The sequence below is a fragment of the Oncorhynchus kisutch genome, unplaced genomic scaffold (assembly GCF_002021735.2).
Source record: "Oncorhynchus kisutch isolate 150728-3 unplaced genomic scaffold, Okis_V2 scaffold3040, whole genome shotgun sequence".
Lineage (NCBI taxonomy): Eukaryota > Metazoa > Chordata > Actinopteri > Salmoniformes > Salmonidae > Oncorhynchus > Oncorhynchus kisutch.
The window spans coordinates 37,501-57,988 of NW_022264985.1; the positions used below are offsets into that span (position 1 = coordinate 37,501).

Consider the following 20,488-nt stretch of genomic DNA (forward strand, 5'->3'; position numbering starts at 1 on the left):
GTCCCACTATGTTACTGTTCCCACCAGGTTACTGTTCCCACTATGTTACTGTTCCCACTATGTTACTGTTCCCACCCGGTTACTGTTCCCACCAGGTTACTGTTCCCACTATGTTACTGTTCCCACCCGGTTACTGTTCCCACCAGGTTACTGTTCCCACCAGGTTACTGTTCCCACTGTGTTACTGTTCCCACTATGTTACTGTTCCCACTATGTTACTGTTCCCACTATGTTACTGTTCCCACTATGTTACTGTTCCCACCAGGTTACTGTTCCCACTATGTTACTGTTCCCACTATGTTACTGTTCCCACTATGTTACTGTTCCCACTAGGGTACTGTTCCCACTATGTTACTGTTCCCACCAGGTTACTGTTCCCACCAGGTTACTGTTCCCACTATGTTACTGTTCCCACTATGTTACTGTTCCCACTATGTTACTGTTCCCACCAGGTTACTGTTCCCACTATGTTACTGTTCCCACTATGTTACTGTTCCCACCAAGTTACTGTTCCCACCAGGTTACTGTTCCCACTATGGTACTGTTCCCACCAGGTTACTGTTCCACCAGGTTACTGTTCCCACCAGGTTACTGTTCCCACCAGGTTACTGGTCCCACCAGGTTACTGTTCCCACCAGGTTACTGTTCCCACTATGTTACTGTTCCCACTATGTTACTGTTCCCACTATGTTACTGTTCCCACCAGGTTACTGTTCCCACTATGTTACTGTTCCCACTATGTTACTGTTCCCACTATGTTACTGTTCCCACTATGTTACTGTTCCCACCAGGTTACTGTTCCCACTATGTTACTGTTCCCACTATGTTACTGTTGCCACTATGTTACTGTTCCCACTATGTTACTGTTCCCACTATGTTACTGTTCCCACCAGGTTACTGTTCCCACTATGTTACTGTTCCCACTATGTTACTGTTCCCACCAGGTTACTGTTCCTACTATGTTACTGTTGCCACTATGTTACTGTTCCCACTATGTTACTGTTCCCACCAGGTTACTGTTCCCACTATGTTACTGTTCCCACTATGTTACTGTTCCCACCAGGTTACTGTTCCCACTATGTTACTGTTCCCACTATGTTACTGTTCCCACCAGTTTACTGTTCCCACTATGTTACTGTTCCCACCAGGTTACTGTTCCCACTATGTTACTGTTCCCACTATGTTACTGTTCCCACCAGGTTACTGTTCCCACTATGTTACTGTTCCCACCAGGTTACTGTTCCCACCTGGTTACTGTTCCCACTATGTTACTGTTCCCACTATGTTACTGTTCCCACCAGGTTACTGTTCCCACTATGTTACTGTTCCCACTATGTTACTGTTCCCACCAGGTTACTGTTCCCACTATGTTACTGTTCCCACAAGGTTACTGTTCCCACTATGTTACTGTTCCCACTATGTTACTGTTCCCACCAGGTTACTGTTCCCACTATGTTACTGTTCCCACTATGTTACTGTTCCCACCAGGTTACTGTTCCCACTATGTTACTGTTCCCACTATGTTACTGTTCCCACGAGGTTACTGTTCCCACTAGGTTACTGTTCCCACCAGGTTACTGTTCCCACTATGTTACTGTTCCCACTATGTTACTGTTCCCACTATGTTACTGTTCCCACTATGTTACTGTTCCCACTATGTTACTGTTCCCACCAGGTTACTGTTCCCACTATGTTACTGTTCCCACAAGGTTACTGTTCCCACTATGTTACTGTTCCCACTATGTTACTGTTCCCACTATGTTACTGTTCCCACTGTGTTACTGTTCCCACCAGGTTACTGTTCCCACTATGTTACTGTTCCCACTATGTTACTGTTCCCACTATGTTACTGTTCCCACTATGTTACTGTTCCCACCAGGTTACTGTTCCCACCTTGTTACTGTTCCCACTATGTTACTGTTCCCACTATGTTACTGTTCCCACCAGGTTACTGTTCCCACTATGTTACTGTTCCCACTATGTTACTGTTCCCACCTGTTTACTGTTCCCACTATGTTACTGTTCCCACCAGGTTACTGTTCCCACTATGTTACTGTTCCCACTATGTTACTGTTCCCACCAGGTTACTGTTCCCACCAGGTTACTGTTCCCACCAGGGTACTTTTCCAAGGTATCAAGAACATGAGAATGGTTTTACTGGGAACAGGTCATGTAGACTGTTCTCGTTAATCATCTTGATCAGTGAACAACATAATTTTCTATGGCTGGTCATGCTTTCCACCTGGCTACCCCTTCCCTTATCAACAGCCCTCGACTCCCCACAGCAATTCGCCCAAGCCTCCCTCATTTCTCCTCCACCCAAATCCAGATAGCTGATGTTCTGAAATAGCTGCAAAATATGGACCACTACAAATCAGCTGGGCTAGACAATCTGGACCCCTACAAATCAGCTGGGCTAGACAATCTGGACCCCTACAAATCAGCCGGGCTAGACAATCTGGACCCCTACAAATCAGCCGGGCTAGACAATCTGGACCCCTACAAATCAGCTGGGCTAGACAATATGGACCACTACAAATCAGCTGGGCTAGACAATCTGGACCCCTACAAATCAGCTGGGCTAGACAATATGGACCACTACAAATCAGCTGGGCTAGACAATCTGGACCCCTACAAATCAGCTGGGCTAGACAATATGGACCACTACAAATCAGCTGGGCTAGACAATATGGACCACTACAAATCAGCTGGGCTAGACAATATGGACCACTACAAATCAGCTGGGCTAGACAATATGGACCACTACAAATCAGCTGGGCTAGACAATATGGACCACTACAAATCAGCTGGGCTAGACAATATGGACCACTACAAATCAGCTGGGCTAGACAATCTGGGCCCTCTCTTTCCAAAATGATTTGCTGAAATTGTTGCAACCCCTATTACTAGCCTGTTCAACCTCTCATATTCTCTGAGATTCCCAACGATTGGAAAGCTGCCGCGGTCATCCCCCTCTTCAAAGGGGGAGACACTCTAGACCCAAACTGCTACAGACCTATATCCATCCTGCCCTGCCTTTCTAAGGTCTTTGAAAGCCAAGTTAACAAACAGATCACCGACCATTTCGAATCCCACCTTACCTTCTCCGCTATGCAATCTGGTTTCAGAGCTGGTCACAGGTGTACCTCAGCGACGCTCAAGGTCCTAAACGATATCATAACCGCCATCGATAAGAGACAATACTGTGCAGCCGTATTCATTGATCTGACCAAGGCTTTCGATTCTGTCAATCACCACATTCTTATCGGCAGACTCAATATCCTTGGTTTCTCAAATGACAGCACCCACTCGTAGCACGCGCTCCAGCAGGTATATCTCACTGGTCACCATAGCAGCACCAACTCGTAGCACCCGCTCCAGCAGGTATATCTCTCTAGTCATCCCCAAAGCCAATTCCTCCTTTATCCGCCTTTCCTTCCAGTTCTCTGCTGCCAATGACTGGAACGAAATGCAAAAAACACTGAGGCTGGAGACTCGTATCTCCCTCACTAGCTTTAAGCACCAGCTGTCAGAGCAGCTCACAGATCACTACACCTGTACATAGCCCATCTGTAAACAGCCCATCCAACTACCTCATTCCCATACTGTATTTATTTATTTATCTTGATCCTTTGCACCCCAGTATCTCTACTTGCACATTCATCTTCTGCACATCTACCATTCCAGTGTTTAATTGCTATATTGTAATTACTTCACCACTATGGCCTATTTATTGTCTTACCTCCCTTATCCTACCTCATTTACACACACTGTAACTAGACTTGTTCTCCTGTATTATTGACTGTATGTTTGTTTATTCCATGTGTAACTCTGTGTTGTTGTTTGTGTCTAAAGGCTATGCTTTATCTTGGCCAGGTTGCAGTTGTAAATGAGAACTTGTTCTCAACTGGCCTCCCTGGTTAAATAAAGGTGTTCTCAACTAGCCTACCTGGTTAAATAAAGGTGTTCTCAACTAGCCTACCTGGTTAAATAAAGGTGTTCTCAACTAGCCTACCTGGTTAAATAAAGGTGTTCTCAACTAGCCTACCTGGTTAAATAAAGGTGTTCTCAACTAGCCTACCTGGTTAAATAAAGGTGAAATAAAATAAAATAAAAAAATGATCTCTGATCAATCTCAACTAAGGTTCCACCATGGCCTCCACTAATATTGACTTCCACTAACAGAAGCTATCATATATGTGTGTGTGTGTGTGTGTGTGTGTGTGTGTGTGTGTGTGTGTGTGTGTGTGTGTGTGTGTGTGTGTGTGTGTGTGTGTGTGTGTGTGTGTGTGTGTGTGTGTGTGTGTGTGTGTGTGTGTGTGTGTGTGTGTGTGTGCCTGAGAGAGAGAGGGAGAGAGAGAGAGACTGTGGAACACCAACTTCCCAGTCTGAGCCTGACTCACAGACCAATAGCATTAGGAGAGGAAATTCCCCCGTGCCGTCGAACCAACCACACACCCATGTCAAACCAGCAGTTAGGCTAACAGACAGTAACACCAAGCAGAAATTCCCCAAGACATTTTCCTCCTAGACGCGACCACCCAGAACGAACAATAAAATAGATTGTTTGGCAGACATGTCGATGACTCGTGCCAAAACAAATAAAAGTGTTTCAGCCTATAAACACCTGTGAACCACACCAGGGTCTCCAGACACCTCACCTCAGACACCTCAATCTCACAGGCTCACAGCTCCCAGACATCCCTGAGTCCGCCTCATAGCTCTACACAGTCACTGTCCTTAGAGACTTGGCCACACAGGTGGTCTCACTGATAAATACAGCTACGAAGTATCCCAGAAATGCCAATAATCAATGGACAGGGCTCCACACTGGTCCTGGAACAGTTTAGATGGACAGGGCTCCACACTGGTCCTGGAAAAGTTTAGATGGACAGGGCTCCACACTGGTCCTGGAACAGTTTAGATGGACAGGGCTCCACACTGGTCCTGGAACAGTTTAGATGGACAGGGCTCCACACTGGTCCAGCCTAGTGGTTAGAGTGTAGAGGGGGCAGGTAGCCTAGTGGTTAGAGTGTAGAGGTGGCAGCGTAGCCTAGTGGTTAGAGTGTAGAGGTGGCAGCGTAGCCTAGTGGTTAGAGTGTAGAGGGGGCAGGTAGCCTAGTGGTTAGAGTGTAGAGGGGGCAGGTAGCCTAGTGGTTAGAGTGTAGAGGGGGCAGGTAGCCTAGTGGTTAGAGTGTAGGGACGGCAGGGTAGCCTAGTGGTTAGAGTGTAGAGGCGGCAGGTAGCCTAGTGGTTAGAGTGTAGATGGGGCAGGTAGCCTAGTGGTTAGAGTGTAGAGGGGGCAGGGTAGCCTAGTGGTTAGAGTGTAGAGGGGGCAGGTAGCCTAGTGGTTAGAGTGTAGAGGGGGCAGGTAGCCTAGTGGTTAGAGTGTAGAGGTGGCAGCGTAGCCTAGTGGTTAGAGTGTAGGGGCGGCAGCGTAGCCTAGTGGTTAGAGTGTAGAGGGGGCAGGTAGCCTAGTGGTTAGAGTGTAGAGGGGGCAGGTAGCCTAGTGGTTAGAGTGTAGAGGGGGCAGGTAGCCTAGTGGTTAGAGTGTAGGGGCGGCAGCGTAGCCTAGTGGTTAGAGTGTAGAGGGGGCAGCGTAGCCTAGTGGTTAGAGTGTAGAGGGGGCAGGTAGCCTAGTGGTTAGAGTGTAGGGGCGGCAGGGTAGCCTAGTGGTTAGAGTGTAGAGGGGGCAGGTAGCCTAGTGGTTAGAGTGTAGAGGGGGCAGGGTAGCCTAGTGGTTAGAGTGTAGAGGGGGCAGGTAGCCTAGTGGTTAGAGTGTAGGGGCGGCAGCGTAGCCTAGTGGTTAGAGTGTAGAGGTGGCAGGGTAGCCTAGGCAGCGTAGCCTAGTGGTTAGAGTGTAGAGGGGGCAGGTAGCCTAGTGGTTAGAGTGTAGAGGGGGCAGGTAGCCTAGTGGTTAGAGTGTAGAGGGGGCAGGTAGCCTAGTGGTTAGAGTGTAGAGGGGGCAGGTAGCCTAGTGGTTAGAGTGTAGAGGGGGCAGCGTAGCCTAGTGGTTAGAGTGTAGAGGTGGCAGGGTAGCCTAGGCAGCGTAGCCTAGTGGTTAGAGTGTAGAGGGGGCAGGTAGCCTAGTGGTTAGAGTGTAGAGGGGGCAGGTAGCCTAGTGGTTAGAGTGTAGAGGGGGCAGGTAGCCTAGTGGTTAGAGTGTAGAGGGGGCAGGTAGCCTAGTGGTTAGAGTGTAGGGGCGGCAGCGTAGCCTAGTGGTTAGAGTGTAGAGGCGGCAGGGTAGCCTAGTGGTTAGAGTGTAGGGGCGGCAGCGTAGCCTAGTGGTTAGAGCGTTGGACTAGTAACTGGAAGGTTGCGAGTTCAAACCCCCGAGCTGACAGGGTATTACGGTACAGAGTCAATGTGGAGGCTATATACAGGGTGTTACGGTACAGAGTCAATGTGGAGGCTATATACAGGGTATTACGGTACAGAGTCAATGTGGAGGCTATATACAGGGTATTACGGTACAGAGTCAATGTGGAGGCTATATACAGGGTATTACGGTACAGAGTCAATGTGGAGGCTATATACAGGGTATTACGGTACAGAGTCAATGTGGAGGCTATATACAGGGTATTACGGTACAGAGTCAATGTGGAGGCTATATACAGGGTATTACGGTACAGAGTCAATGTGGAGGCTATATACAGGGTATTACGGTACAGAGTCAATGTGGAAGTTATATACAAGGTGTTACGGTAGAGAGTCAACGTGGAGGCTATATACAGGGTGTTACGGTACAGAGTCAATGTGGAGGCTATATACAGGGTGTTACGGTACAGAGTCAATGTGGAGGTTATATACAGGGTGTTACGGTACAGAGTCAACGTGGAGGCTATAATGTGGAGGCATATAAGTAATTTAGCTCATCTGGTAGGCTCGTGTCACCAGGCAGCTTATGGTTGTGCTTCCCTTTGTAGTCTGTAATAGATTGCCCTGCCACATCCAACGAGCATCGGTGCCGGCATAGTACGATTCAATCTTAGTCCTGTATTAATGCTTTGCCTGTTTGGTGGGAATAGCAGATTTCTTATAGGCTTCCGTGTTAGAGTCCCGCTCCTTGAAAGCGGCAGCTCTTCCCTTTAGCTCAGTGTGGATGTTGCCTGTAATCTATGGCTTCTGGTTGGGGTATGTACGTACGGTCACTGTGGGAACCCTGGCACTCCTTTGCTATGTTGTATACCCTGGCATTCCTCTGCTATGTTGTGTTTCATGATGTTGCCTGTAATCCATGGCTTCTGGTTGGGGTATGTACGTACGGTCACTGTGGGAACCCTGGCACTCCTCTGCTATGTTGTGTTTCATGATGTTGCCTGTAATCCATGGCTTCTGGTTGGGGTATGTACGTACGGTCACTGTGGGAACCCTGGCACTCCTCTGCTATGTTGTGTTTCATGATGTTGCCTGTAATCCATGGCTTCTGGTTGGGGTATGTACGTACGGTCACTGTGGGAACCCTGGCACTCCTCTGCTATGTTGTGTTTCATGATGTTGCCTGTAATCCATGGCTTCTGGTTGGGGTATGTACGTACGGTCACTGTGGGAACCCTGGCACTCCTCGGCTATGTTGTGTTTCATGATGTTGCCTGTAATCCATGGCTTCTGGTTGGGGTATGTACGTACGGTCACTGTGGGAACTCTGGCATTCCTCGGCTATGTTGTATTTCATGATGTTGCCTGTAATCCATGGCTTCTGGTTGGGGTATGTACGTACGGTCACTGTGGGAACTCTGGCATTCCTCGGCTATGTTGTGTTTCATGATGTTGCCTGTCCTACAGTAGAACGTGTTCTAAAGCGATAGAGGACTGGAAAATAGGTCGACAGCATTCGCCACTTGTCATGGGATTTCTTCAGATGGTCATTATAGAACTTTATGAGACAGTCGAGGGGAATTCTACTGGATGTTTATGAGAGAGGGCAAACAGGTGTGCATAACATGCTCTGAGGTAGGAGGAGGGAGAGAGACCGAGAGAGATGAGCTCTACTCCTGTTCTGCTACTCAGACCCAGACTCCCATCCACCTATAGCAGGATACCATGTCATTGAGGTAGGAGGAGGGAGAGAGAGAGAGACCGAGAGAGATGAGCTCTACTCCTGTTCTGCTACTCAGACCCAGACTCCCATCCACCTATAGCAGGATACCATGTCATTGAGGTAGGAGGAGGGAGAGAGAGAGAGACCAAGAGAGATGAGCTCTACTCCTGTTCTGCTACTCAGACCCAGACTCCCATCCACCTATAGCAGGATACCATGTCATTGAGGCAGCTGGAGAGACAGAGAGAGATGAAATGCCTGGGGTCTGTCTCACTCATCTCTCTGTCTCTCCAGCTGCCTCAATGACATGGTATCCTGCTATAGGTGGATGGGAGTCTGGGTCTGAGTAGCAGTACAGGAGTAGAGCTCATCTCTCTCTGTCTGATGAGTGTAGCTGGAGAGACAGACCCCAGGCATTTCATTTAAATGATTTTCTATTGTAACCTTTAATTTAACTAGGCTAAGTCAGTTAAGAACAAATACTTATTCACAATGACAGCCTATGAACAACAACTGCCCTGTTCAGGGGCAGAAACGACAGATGTTTTACCTTGTCAGCTCAGGGATTCGATCTAGCAACCTTTCAGTTACTGGCCGAACGCTCTAACCACTAGGCTACCTGCCGCCCTATACTAACCACTAGGCTCTAACCACTAGGCTCTAACCACTAGGCTACCTGCCGCCCTATGCTAACCACTAGGCTCTAACCACTAGCCTACCTGCCGTACCATACTAACCACTAGGCTCTAACCACTAGGCTACCTGCCGCCCCATACTAACCACTAGGCTCTAACCACTAGGCTCTAACCACTAGGCTCTAACCACTAGGCTACCTGCCGCCCCATACTAACCACTAGGCTCTAACCACTAGGCTCTAACCACTAGGCTCTAACCACTAGGCTACCTGCCACATAAGGAATCGAGGGACAGAGGTCTGGATGTGTTTCCTTCCTCACCAGAGAATATCGGTGTTGTGACCCAGTTCATAAACTACACTGTTTTACTTCTTCTATTGAAACCATGTTGGACTCAGAAGTACAGAAAGTCACGTCTGATTGTTAGTGTGGTTTTACAGTGAGAAATGGGACGACACTAGAAGAGCCTTGAAATGGAGCTCCTGAGCAGACTGACAACATAAAGAGACTGAAAACATACTGGCATCAATGATTGAATGATCCATTACTATGGACCAGGAAGTTACTTAACCTTCCTCAGAATGTTGTACGCCAGCAGGATAAATATCCTGGTCACCGGACGCCAGGGTTCAGAAGTGCTAAAGTTCAGATCAGTAGGTGTGGCAGGCGGCTCACGCTATTGGCTGTTGGGAGACAGAAGGTTACAATGTCCCCCTGCTGGGCTGAGACAGACACTATTGGACCAGACACTACCATGTCTCCCTGCTGAGCTGAGACAGACACTATTGGACCAGACACTACCATGTCCCCCTGCTGGGCTGAGACAGACACTATTGGACCAGACACTACCATGTCTCCCTGCTGAGCTGAGACAGACACTATTGGACCAGACACTACCATGTCTCCCTGCTGAGCTGAGACAGACACTATTGGACCAGACACTACCATGTCTCCCTGCTGAGCTGAGACAGACACTATTGGACCAGACACTACCATGTCTCCCTGCTGGGCTGAGACAGACACTATTGGACCAGACACTACCATGTCTCCCTGCTGGGCTGAGACAGACACTATTGGACCAGACACTACCATGTCTCCCTACTGAGCTGAGACAGACACTATTGGACCAGACACTACCATGTCTCCCTGCTGGGCTGAGACAGACACTATTGGACCAGACACTACCATGTCTCCCTGCTGAGCTGAGACAGACACTATTGGACCAGACACTACCATGTCTCCCTGCTGGGCTGAGACAGACACTATTGGACCAGACACTACCATGTCTCCCTGCTGGGCTGAGACAGACACTATTGGACCAGACACTACCATGTCTCCCTGCTGGGCTGAGACAGACACTATTGGACCAGACACTACCATGTCTCCCTGCTGAGCTGAGACAGACACTATTGGACCAGACACTACCATGTCTCCCTGCTGGGCTGAGACAGACACTATTGGACCAGACACTACCATGTCTCCCTGCTGAGCTGAGACAGACACTATTGGACCAGACACTACCATGTCTCCCTGCTGGGCTGAGACAGACACTATTGGACCAGACACTACCATGTCTCCCTGCTGGGCTGAGACAGACACTATTGGACCAGACACTACCATGTCTCCCTGCTACAATCGACAAGAGCCTCATACTTTAGGGGTCCACAAAAGTCAGTAAAACATTATGACAATTCTCCCTCACGGGGACATTTCTGACATCCCACAAGGACAAAGGCTATTTTAAGTTTAGGGGTTAGGGTTTGGGGTTAGGGTTTGGGGTTAGGGGTTGGGGTTAGGGGTTAGGGTTAGGGTTAGGGGTTAGGGTTTGGGGTTAGGGGTTAGGGGTTAGGGGTTGAGGTTGGGGGTTGGGGTTGGGGTTAGGGGTTAGGGTTAGGGGTTGGGGTTTGGGGTTAGGGGTTGGGGTTAGGGGTTAAGGGTTAGGGTTAGGGTTCGGTTTAAGAGGGTTTATGTTTATGTTGGTATCAAACCTTGGGTTGCACTGGCCTATTGTAACTTTCTACCCTGTTTCTGTGTTGTACATCTGACCGGTCTGGAGAGGAGAACATGAGAGACAGAGCTCTGAGGGGTCACCCACAACAGTTCATCAACAGGTCTGGAGAGGAGAACATGAGAGACCGAGAGCTCTGAGGGGTCACCCATAACAGATCATCAACAGGTCTGGAGAGGAGAACATGAGAGACAGAGAGCTCTGAGGGGTCACCCACAACAGATCATCAACAGGTCTGGAGAGGAGAACATGAGAGACAGAGAGCTCTGAGAGGTCACCCATAACAGATCATCAACAGGTCTGGAGAGGAGAACATGAGAGACAGAGAGCTCTGAGGGGTCACCCACAACAGTTCATCAACAGGTCTGGAGAGGAGAACATGAGAGACAGAGAGCTCTGAGAGGTCACCCATAACAGTTCACCAACAGGTCTGGAGAGGGTGGGTAGTTTTACATTCAAGAAGCTGACGTTTTGGGAAACATGAGGCGTCTGAAATGTGGAAGTCGTAAAGTTGTGTTTGTAGGATGTTGCTGGGTTCCTTATTCTGGACAGGAATGATGTTCAGTTACCAGACACAGCTGGTTGTTGTCAACGACCTCTGACCTCCGTATACTTCCACTTCTCTATTCAATGGAAACGGTCCATCCAAACGTCCTGATGGCATTTGGTGGAACAATGAACACACTCAGTATAATACATCTTCTGGAACCTCCCAAAGACACCTCTCTGTCCTCCTGTCCAATACGACACGTACAGGTGACAGACAGACAGACCTCTCTGTCCTCCTGTCCTCACCTCTCAGACCCAGCTGTGTTTATGAGATCCTACCAGCATCACCTCTCAAACCCAGCTGTGTTTATGAGATCCTACCAGCATCACCTCTCAGACCCAGCTGTGTTTATGAGCTCCTACCACCATCACCTCTCAGACCCAGCTGTGTTTATGAGATCCTACCAGCATCACCTCTCAGACCCAGCTGTGTTTATGAGATCCTACCAGCATCACCTCTCAGACCCAGCTGTGCTCCTAGCTTAATTTTAATGTTTGTACTCATCATCGAGTCTGAGAACTATGGCTAGTATATACACTGCTCACTAAAATAACACATCCTAGATCTGAATGAATGAAATATTCTTATTAAATACTTTTTTCTTTACATAGTTGAATGTGCTGACAACAAAATCACACAAAAAGTATCAATGGAAATCAAATGTATCAACCCACGGAGGTCTGGATTTGGAGTCACACTCAAAATTAAAGTGGAAAACCACACTACAGGCTGATCCAACTTTGATGTAATGTCCTTAAAACAAGTCAAAATGAGGCTCAGTAGTGTGTGTGGCCTCCACGTGCCTGTATGACCTCCCTACAACGCCTGGGCATGCTCCTGATGAGGTGGCGGATGGTCTCCTGAGGGATCTCCTCCCAGACCTGGACTAAAGCATCCGCCAACTCCTGGACAGTCTGTGGTGCACCGTGGCGTTGGTGGATGGAGCGAGACATGATGTCCCAGATGTGCTCAATTGGATTCAGGTCTGGGGAACGGGCGGGCCAGTCCATAGCATTGATGCCTTCCTCTTGCAGGAACTGTTGACACACTCCAGCCACATGAGGTCTAGCATTGTCTTGCATTAGGAGGAACCCAGGGCCAACCGCACCAGCATATGGTCTCACAAGGGGTCTGAGGATCTCATCTCGGTACCTAATGGCAGTCAGGCTACCTCTGGCGAGCACATGGAGGGCTGTGCGGCCCACCAAAGAAATGCCACCCCACACCATGACTGACCCACCGCCAAACCGGTCATGCTGGAGGATGTTGCAGGCAGCAGAACGTTCTCCACGGCGTCTCCAGACTCTGTCACGTGCTCAGTGTGAACCTGCTTTCATCTGTGAAGAGCACAGGGCGCCAGTGGTGAATTTGCCAATCTTGGTGTTCTCTGTCAAATGCCAAACGTCCTGCACGGTGTTGGGCTGTAAGCACAACCCCCACCTGTGGACGTCGGGCCCTCATACCACCCTCATGGAGTCTGTTTCTGACCGTTTGAGCACACACATGCACATTTGTGGCCTGTTGGAGGTCATTTTGCAGGGCTCTGGCAGTGCTCCTCCTGCTCCTCCTTGCACAAAGGCGGAGGTAGCGGTCCTGCTGCTGGGTTGTTGCCCTCCTACGGCCTCCTCCACGTCTCTTGATGTACTGGCCTGTCTCCTGGTAGCGCCTCCATGCTCTGGACACTACGCTGACAGACACCGCAAACCTTCTTGCCACAGCTCGCATTGATGTTCCATCCTGGATGAGCTGCACTACCTGAGCCACTTGTGTGGGTTGTAGACTCCGTCTCATGCTACCACTAGAGTGAAAGCACCGCCAGCATTCAAAAGTGACCAAAACATCAGCCAGGAAGCATAGGAACTGAGAAGTGGTCTGTGGTTACCACCTGCAGAACCACTCCTTTATTGGGGGTGTCTTGCTAATTGCCTATAATTTCCACCTGTTGTCTATTCCATTTGCACAACAGCATGTGAAATTTAGTGTCAATCAGTGTTGCTTCCTCAGTGGACAGTTTGATTTCACAGAAGTGTGATTGACTTGGAGTTACATTGTGTTGTTTAAGTGTTCCCTTTATTTTTTTGAGCAGTGTAGTGATGCAGAACAGAGATAACTATGACTAGTATATAATAATGTAGTCCAGAGATGACTAGTATATAATAATGTAGAACAGAGATGACTAGTATATAGTAATGTAGAACAGAGATGACTAGTATATAGTAATGTAGAACAGAGATGACTAGTATATAGTAATGTAGAACAGAGATGACTAGTATATAGTAATGTAGAACAGAGATGACTAGTATATAGTAATGTAGAACAGAGATGACTAGTGTATAATAATGTAGAACAGAGATGACTAGTATATAGTAATGTAGAACAGAGATGACTAGTATATAGTAATGTAGAACAGAGATGACTAGTGTATAATAATGTAGAACAGAGATGACTAGTATATAGTAATGTAGAACAGAGATGACTATGACTAGTATATAGTAATGTAGAACAGAGATGACTATGACTAGTATATAGTAATGTAGAACAGAGATGACTAGTATATAGTAATGTAGAACAGAGATGACTAGTATATACAGTGGGGCAAAAAAGTATTTAGTCAGCCACCAATTGTGCAAGTTCTTCCACTTAAAAAGATGAGAGAGGCCTGTAATTTTCACCATAGGTCCATTTCAACCATGACAGACAAAATGAGGGGGAAAAAATCCAGAAAATCACATTGTAGGATTTTTAATGAATTTATTTGCAAATTATGGTGGAAAATAAGCATTTGGTCACCTACAAACAAGCAAGATTTCTGTCTCTCACAGACCTGTAACTTCTTCTTTAAGAGGCTCCTCTGTCCTCCACTCGTTACCTGTATTAATGGCACCTGTCTGAACTTGTTATCAGTATAAAAGACACCTGTCCACAACCTCAAACAGTCACACTCCAAACTCCACTATGGCCAAGACCAAAGAGCTGTCAAAGGACACCAGAAACAAAATTGTAGACCTGCACCAGGCTGGGAAGACTGAATCTGCAATAGGTAAGCAGCTTGGTTTGAAGAAATCAACTGTGGGAGCAATTATTAGGAAATGGAAGACATACAAGACCACTGATAATCTCCCTCGATCTGGGGCTCCACGCAAGATCTCACCCCGTGGGGTCAAAATGATCACAAGAACGGTGAGCAAAAATCCCAGAACCACACAGGGGGACCTAGTGAATGACCTGCAGAGAGCTGGGACCAAAGTAACAAAGCCTACCATCAGTAACACACTACGCCGCCAGGGACTCAAATCCTGCAGTGCCTGAAGTGTCCCCCTGCTTAAGCCAGTAAATGTCCAGGCCCGTCTGAAGTTTGCTAGAGAGCATTTGGATGACCCAGAAGAAGATTGGGAGAATGTCATATGGTCAGATGAAACCAAAATATAACTTTTTGGTAAAAACTCAACTCGTCGTGTTTGGAGAACAAAGAATGCTGAGTTGCATCCAAAGAACACCATACCTACTGTGAAGCATGGGGGTGGAAACATCATGCTTTGGGGCTGTTTTTCTGCAAAGGGACCAGGACGACTGATCCGTGTACAGGAAAGAATGAATGGGGCCATGTATCGTGAGATTTTGAGTGAAAACCTCCTTCCATCAGCAAGGGCATTGAAGATGAAATGTGGCTGGGTCTTTCAGCATGACAATGATCCCAAACACACCGCCCGGGCAATGAAGGAGTGGCTTCGTAAGAAGCATTTCAAGGTCCTGGAGTGGCCTAGCCAGTCTCCAGATCTCAACCCCATAGAAAATCTTTGGAGGGAGTTGAAAGTCCGTGTTGCCCAGCAACAGCCCCAAAACATCACTGCTCTAGAGGAGATCTGCATGGAGGAATGGGCCAAAATACCAGCAACAGTGTGTGAAAACCTTGTGAAGACTTACAGAAAACGTTTGACCTCTGTCATTGCCAACAAAGGGTATATAACAAAGTATTGAGATAAACTTTTGTTGACCAAATACTTATTTTCCACCATAATTTGCAAATAAATTCATTAAAAATCCTACAATGTGATTTTCTGGATTTTTTTTCTTCTCATTTTGTCTGTCATAGTAGAAGTGTACCTATGATGAAAATTACAGCCCTCTCTCATCTTTTTAAGTGGGAGAACTTGCACGATTGGTGGCTGACTAAATACTTTTTTGCCCCACTGTAATAATGTAGAACAGAGATGACTATGACTAGTATATAGTAATGTAGAACAGAGATGACTAGTATATAGTAATGTAGAACAGAGATGACTATGACTAGTATATAGTAATGTAGAACAGAGATGACTATGACTAGTATATAGTAATGTAGAACAGAGATGACTAGTATATAATAATGTAGAACAGAGATGACTAGTATATAGTAATGTAGACCAGAGATGACTAGTATATAGTAATGTAGAACAGAGATGACTAGTATATAGTAATGTAGAACAGAGATGACTAGTATATAGTAATGTAGAACAGAGATGACTAGTATATAGTAATGTAGAACAGAGATGGCTAGTATATAGTAATGTAGAACAGAGATGGCTAGTATATAGTAATGTAGAACAGAGATGACTAGTATATAGTAATGTAGAACAGAGATGACTAGTATATAGTAATGTAGAACAGAGATGACTAGTATATAATAATGTAGAACAGAGATGACTATGACTAGTATATAGTAATGTAGAACAGAGATGACTAGTATATAGTAATGTAGAACAGAGATGACTAGTATATAGTAATGTAGAACAGAGATGACTATGACTAGTATATAGTAATGTAGAACAGAGATGACTAGTATATAGTAATGTAGAACAGAGATGACTATGACTAGTATATAGTAATGTAGAACAGAGATGACTAGTATATAGTAATGTAGAACAGAGATGACTAGTATATAATAATGTAGAACAGAGATGACTATGACTAGTATATAATAATGTAGAACAGAGATGACTAGTATATAGTAATGTAGAACAGAGATGACTATGACTAGTATATAGTAATGTAGAACAGAGATGACTAGTATATAGTAATGTAGAACAGAGATGACTAGTATATAGTAATGTAGAACAGAGATGACTATGACTAGTATATAGTAATGTAGAACAGAGATGACTATGACTAGTATATAGTAATGTAGAACAGAGATGACTAGTATATAGTAATGTAGAACAGAGATGACTAGTATATAGTAATGTAGAACAGAGATGACTATGACTAGTATATAGTAATGTAGAACAGAGATGACTATGACTAGTATATAATAATGTAGAACAGAGATGACTAGTATATAGTAATGTAGAACAGAGATGACTAGTATATAATAATGTAGAACAGAGATGACTAGTATATAGTAATGTAGAACAGAGATGACTATGACTAGTATATAGTAATGTAGAACAGAGATGACTATGACTAGTATATAGTAATGTAGAACAGAGATGACTAGTATATAGTAATGTAGAACAGAGATGACTAGTATATAGTAATGTAGAACAGAGATGACTAGTATATAGTAATGTAGAACAGAGATGACTATGACTAATATATAGTAATGTAGAACAGAGATGACTATGACTAGTATATAGTAATGTAGAACAGAGATGACTAGTATATAGTAATGTAGAACAGAGATGACTAGTATATAGTAATGTAGAACAGAGATGACTAGTATATAGTAATGTAGAACAGAGATGACTAGTATATAGTAATGTAGAACAGAGATGACTATGACTAGTATATAGTAATGTAGAACAGAGATGACTGTATTATTGACTGTATGCTTGTTTTACTCCATGTGTAACTCTGTGTTGTTGTCTGTGTCGAACTGCTTTGCTTTATCTTGGCCAGGTTGCAGTTGTAAATGACAACTTGTTCTCAACTGACCTACCTGGTTAGATAAAGGTGAAATAAAAAGAATATTTAAAAATAAAAAAGTCACCCTTGTGTTATGGCCTAAATAAGTTCAGGAGTAAAAACGTGCTTGAAAAGTCACACAATAAGTTGCATAAGTGCAATAATAATGTTTAACGTGATTTTTGTATGACGACCTTATCTCTGTACCCCACATGTAAAATGACCTGTCGAGCAGTGAATTTCAAACACAGATTCAACAACAAAGACCAGGAAGGTTTTCCAATGCCTCGCAAAGAAGGGCACCTATTGGATGATGGGTAAAAATGTTTTTTTTTTAAAGCAGCCTTTGAGCATGGTGAAGTGATATAGAATGTTGTTATCAATTAAGTTATTCATTACACTTTGGATGGTGTATCAATACACCCAGTCACTACAAAGATACAGGCTTCCTTCCTAACTCAGTTGCCGGAGAGGAAGGAAACTGCTCATGGATTTTTTATATTTTCACATTATGGGGTATTGTGTGTCGATGGGTGAGACAACAAATCATTTTAATAAATGTTGAATTAAGTCTGTAACACAACTAAATGTGGAATAAGTCAAGGGGTATGAATACTTTCTGAAGGCACTGTATATTTTGACAAAACTAAACTGTCTCTTGATAACATTCACCTGCTATACTTCCCAGGATACTAACCCCCTACCAGCCCAGCCTTGGGCCAGGTGTGGAAGTACGTGCCAGGTGTTTGCATGTATGTAAATAGCTTTCTCTTGTTCATTCTTCTTTTCCAAGGACAATGCTAATGACAAGTGAGAAAAGTAGACCGCCCCATAATAACCCCTGCATGTCATTATTACATGGTAATAACGTCTCCTCGTCCACAGTGTTATCAAACAGTGTGTGAGTTTGTGACAGTGTTTTACTGTGACTAAATTACGATGTCTCTTTATTCACATTCATATCTCTCGACAACCCCCCGACTAGGACTAGACTATATAACACAGTTTCCTTCTGGTCCAATATAAATTATAGGTCTACTAGGATTACGTTGTAAGATCACTCACATTACATGTCTAGGCCTAATGGTTTTTACAAGACCAATCGATTGCTATAATTATTTAAATTGATTACTTAGCACTTTTGAGATAAACCGGTAGCTCGATTTTGAACATTTCCCCTCTAACTTCTAGACTGTCACTTTGCTTAGGATGGGTAACTAGTCTACTAACCTTCCTAATCACCAACAAGGTTCTACCTAGGTGACATCAAACGCGGAGTCGGGCCGATTCGGTCGAACATTAGGACTGATCTCCAATTCTTATTTCTAGTAAAAGTCGCCTGGTACAGTTTCGTACATTATGTTACTTTCTGCTCTCCCGGTTCAACTCACATGGGAAACTCCGTAATTTACAAGGCCCGGTTGCGATATACTCGCTTCGTCATTTATAGAAATTTCGGGGAAACTTACCGTTAGAGAAGTCGCTGTCAGAAAGCGCCGTTTAACATCATCGACATCTATTATCAAGTTAAAGTTGTTGTAAACTCGGTTTAATGAAGAGTAAAAGAGAAGAAAACTAAAAAAATCAATGAGATGAAAAAGATTCGCTGGTTAGTAAACTTCAACCATAGAGGATGAGGTCATTGAGATAAAAATAAAAGGTTGGCGTCATTTGAAACCAACTCCTAATGAACAGGCGGCCTTAAAGGCACAAAACCATCTATAAAACCACCATCTCGCTGCTGACTTTATAGAGTTAATTATTATCGAGTTAGGTAGCCAGTGTCATATCTACTCACATAGAAAACCCATAAGTTATTACGCACTTTATAACTTTGAGGACGTTTGAATGAGGGGGCGGGGCGCCGAAGCACCAGTAGTCTAATGAGCTGCAAACAAACTGTGACTGTGATTGGACTGCAGCCAAGTTCCTCCTGCTGGCTAGATGCCCTTTAACCCTTCATATGACTAGAGCCAAGTTAGTCCTGCTGGCTAGATACCCTTCATATGACTAGAGCCAAGTTAGTCCTGCTGGCTAGATGCCCTTCATATGACTAGAGCCAAGTTAGTCCTGCTGGCTAGATGCCCTTCATATGACTAGAGCCAAGTTAGTCCTGCTGGCTAGATGCCCTTCATATGACTAGAGCCAAGTTAGTCCTGCTGGCTAGATGCCCTTCATATGACTAGAGCCAAGTTAGTCCTGCTGGCTAGATGCCCTTTAACCCTTCATATGACTAGAGCCAAGTTAGTCCTGCTAGCTAGATGCCCTTCATATGACAAGAGCCAAGTTAGTCCTGCTAGCTAGATGCCCTTCATATGACTAGAGCCAAGTTAGTCCTGCTGGCTAGATGCTCTTCATATGACTAGAGCCAAGTTAGTCCTGCTGGCTAGATGCCCTTTAACCCTTCATATGACTAGAGCCAAGTTAGTCCTATTGGCTAGATGCTCTTCATATGACTAGAGCCAAGTTAGTCCTGCTGGCTAGATGCTCTTCATATGACTAGAGCCAAGTTAGTCCTGCTAGCTAGATGCCCTTCATATGACTAGAGCCAAGTTAGTCCTGCTGGCTAGATGCTCTTCATATGACTAGAGCCAAGTTAGTCCTGCTGGCTAGATGCCCTTTAACCCTTCATATGACTAGAGCCAAGTTAGTCCTATTGGCTAGATGCTCTTCATATGACTAGAGCCAAGTTAGTCCTGCTGGCTAGATGCTCTTCATATGACTAGAGCCAAGTTAGTCCTGCTGGCTAGATGCCCTTCATATGACTAGAGCCAAGTTAGTCCTATTGGCTAGATGCTCTTCATATGAATAGAGCCAAGTTAGTCCTGCTGGCTAGACGCCCTTTAACCCTTCATATGACTAGAGCCAAGTTAGTCCTATTGGCTAGATGCTCTTCATATGACTAGAGCCAAGTTAGTCCTGCTGGCTAGATGCTCTTCATATGACTAGAGCCAAGTTAGTCCTGCTGGCTAGATGCTCTTTAACCCTTCATTTGACTAGAGCCAAGTTAGTCCTGCTAGCTAGATGCTCTTCATATGACTAGAGCCAAGTTAGTCCTGCTGGCTAGATGCCCTTTAACCCTTCATATGACTAGAGCCAAGTTAGTCCTGCTGGCTAGATGCTCTTCATATGACTAGAGCCAAGTTAGTCCTGCTGGCTAGATGCTCTTCATATGACTAGAGCCAAGTTAGTCCTGCTGGCTAGATGCTCTTTAACCCTTCATATGACTAGAGCCAAGTTAGTCCTGCTGGCTAGACGCCCTTTAACCCTTCATATGACTAGAGCCAAGTTAGTCCTATTGGCTGGATGCCCTTCATATGACTAGAGCCAAGGTAGTCCTGCTAGCTAGATGCCCTTTAACCCTACATATGACT

General features: G+C 45.3%; 1 protein-coding gene across 2 annotated transcripts in view; it reads right to left on the reverse strand.

Annotated features, from left to right (window-relative positions):
* The window catches only part of LOC116371238 (dual specificity protein phosphatase 16-like), a 49,542-nt gene extending 30,623 nt beyond the window's left edge, over positions 1 to 18,919 (reverse strand). For both annotated transcript variants that reach the window (XM_031820098.1, XM_031820097.1), the window contains exon 1: positions 18,584 to 18,919. The gene's annotated coding sequence lies outside the window, so the exon portion shown is untranslated. The remainder of the gene's footprint in view (positions 1 to 18,583) is intronic.
* Between the last annotated feature and the right edge of the window lie 1,569 nt (positions 18,920 to 20,488).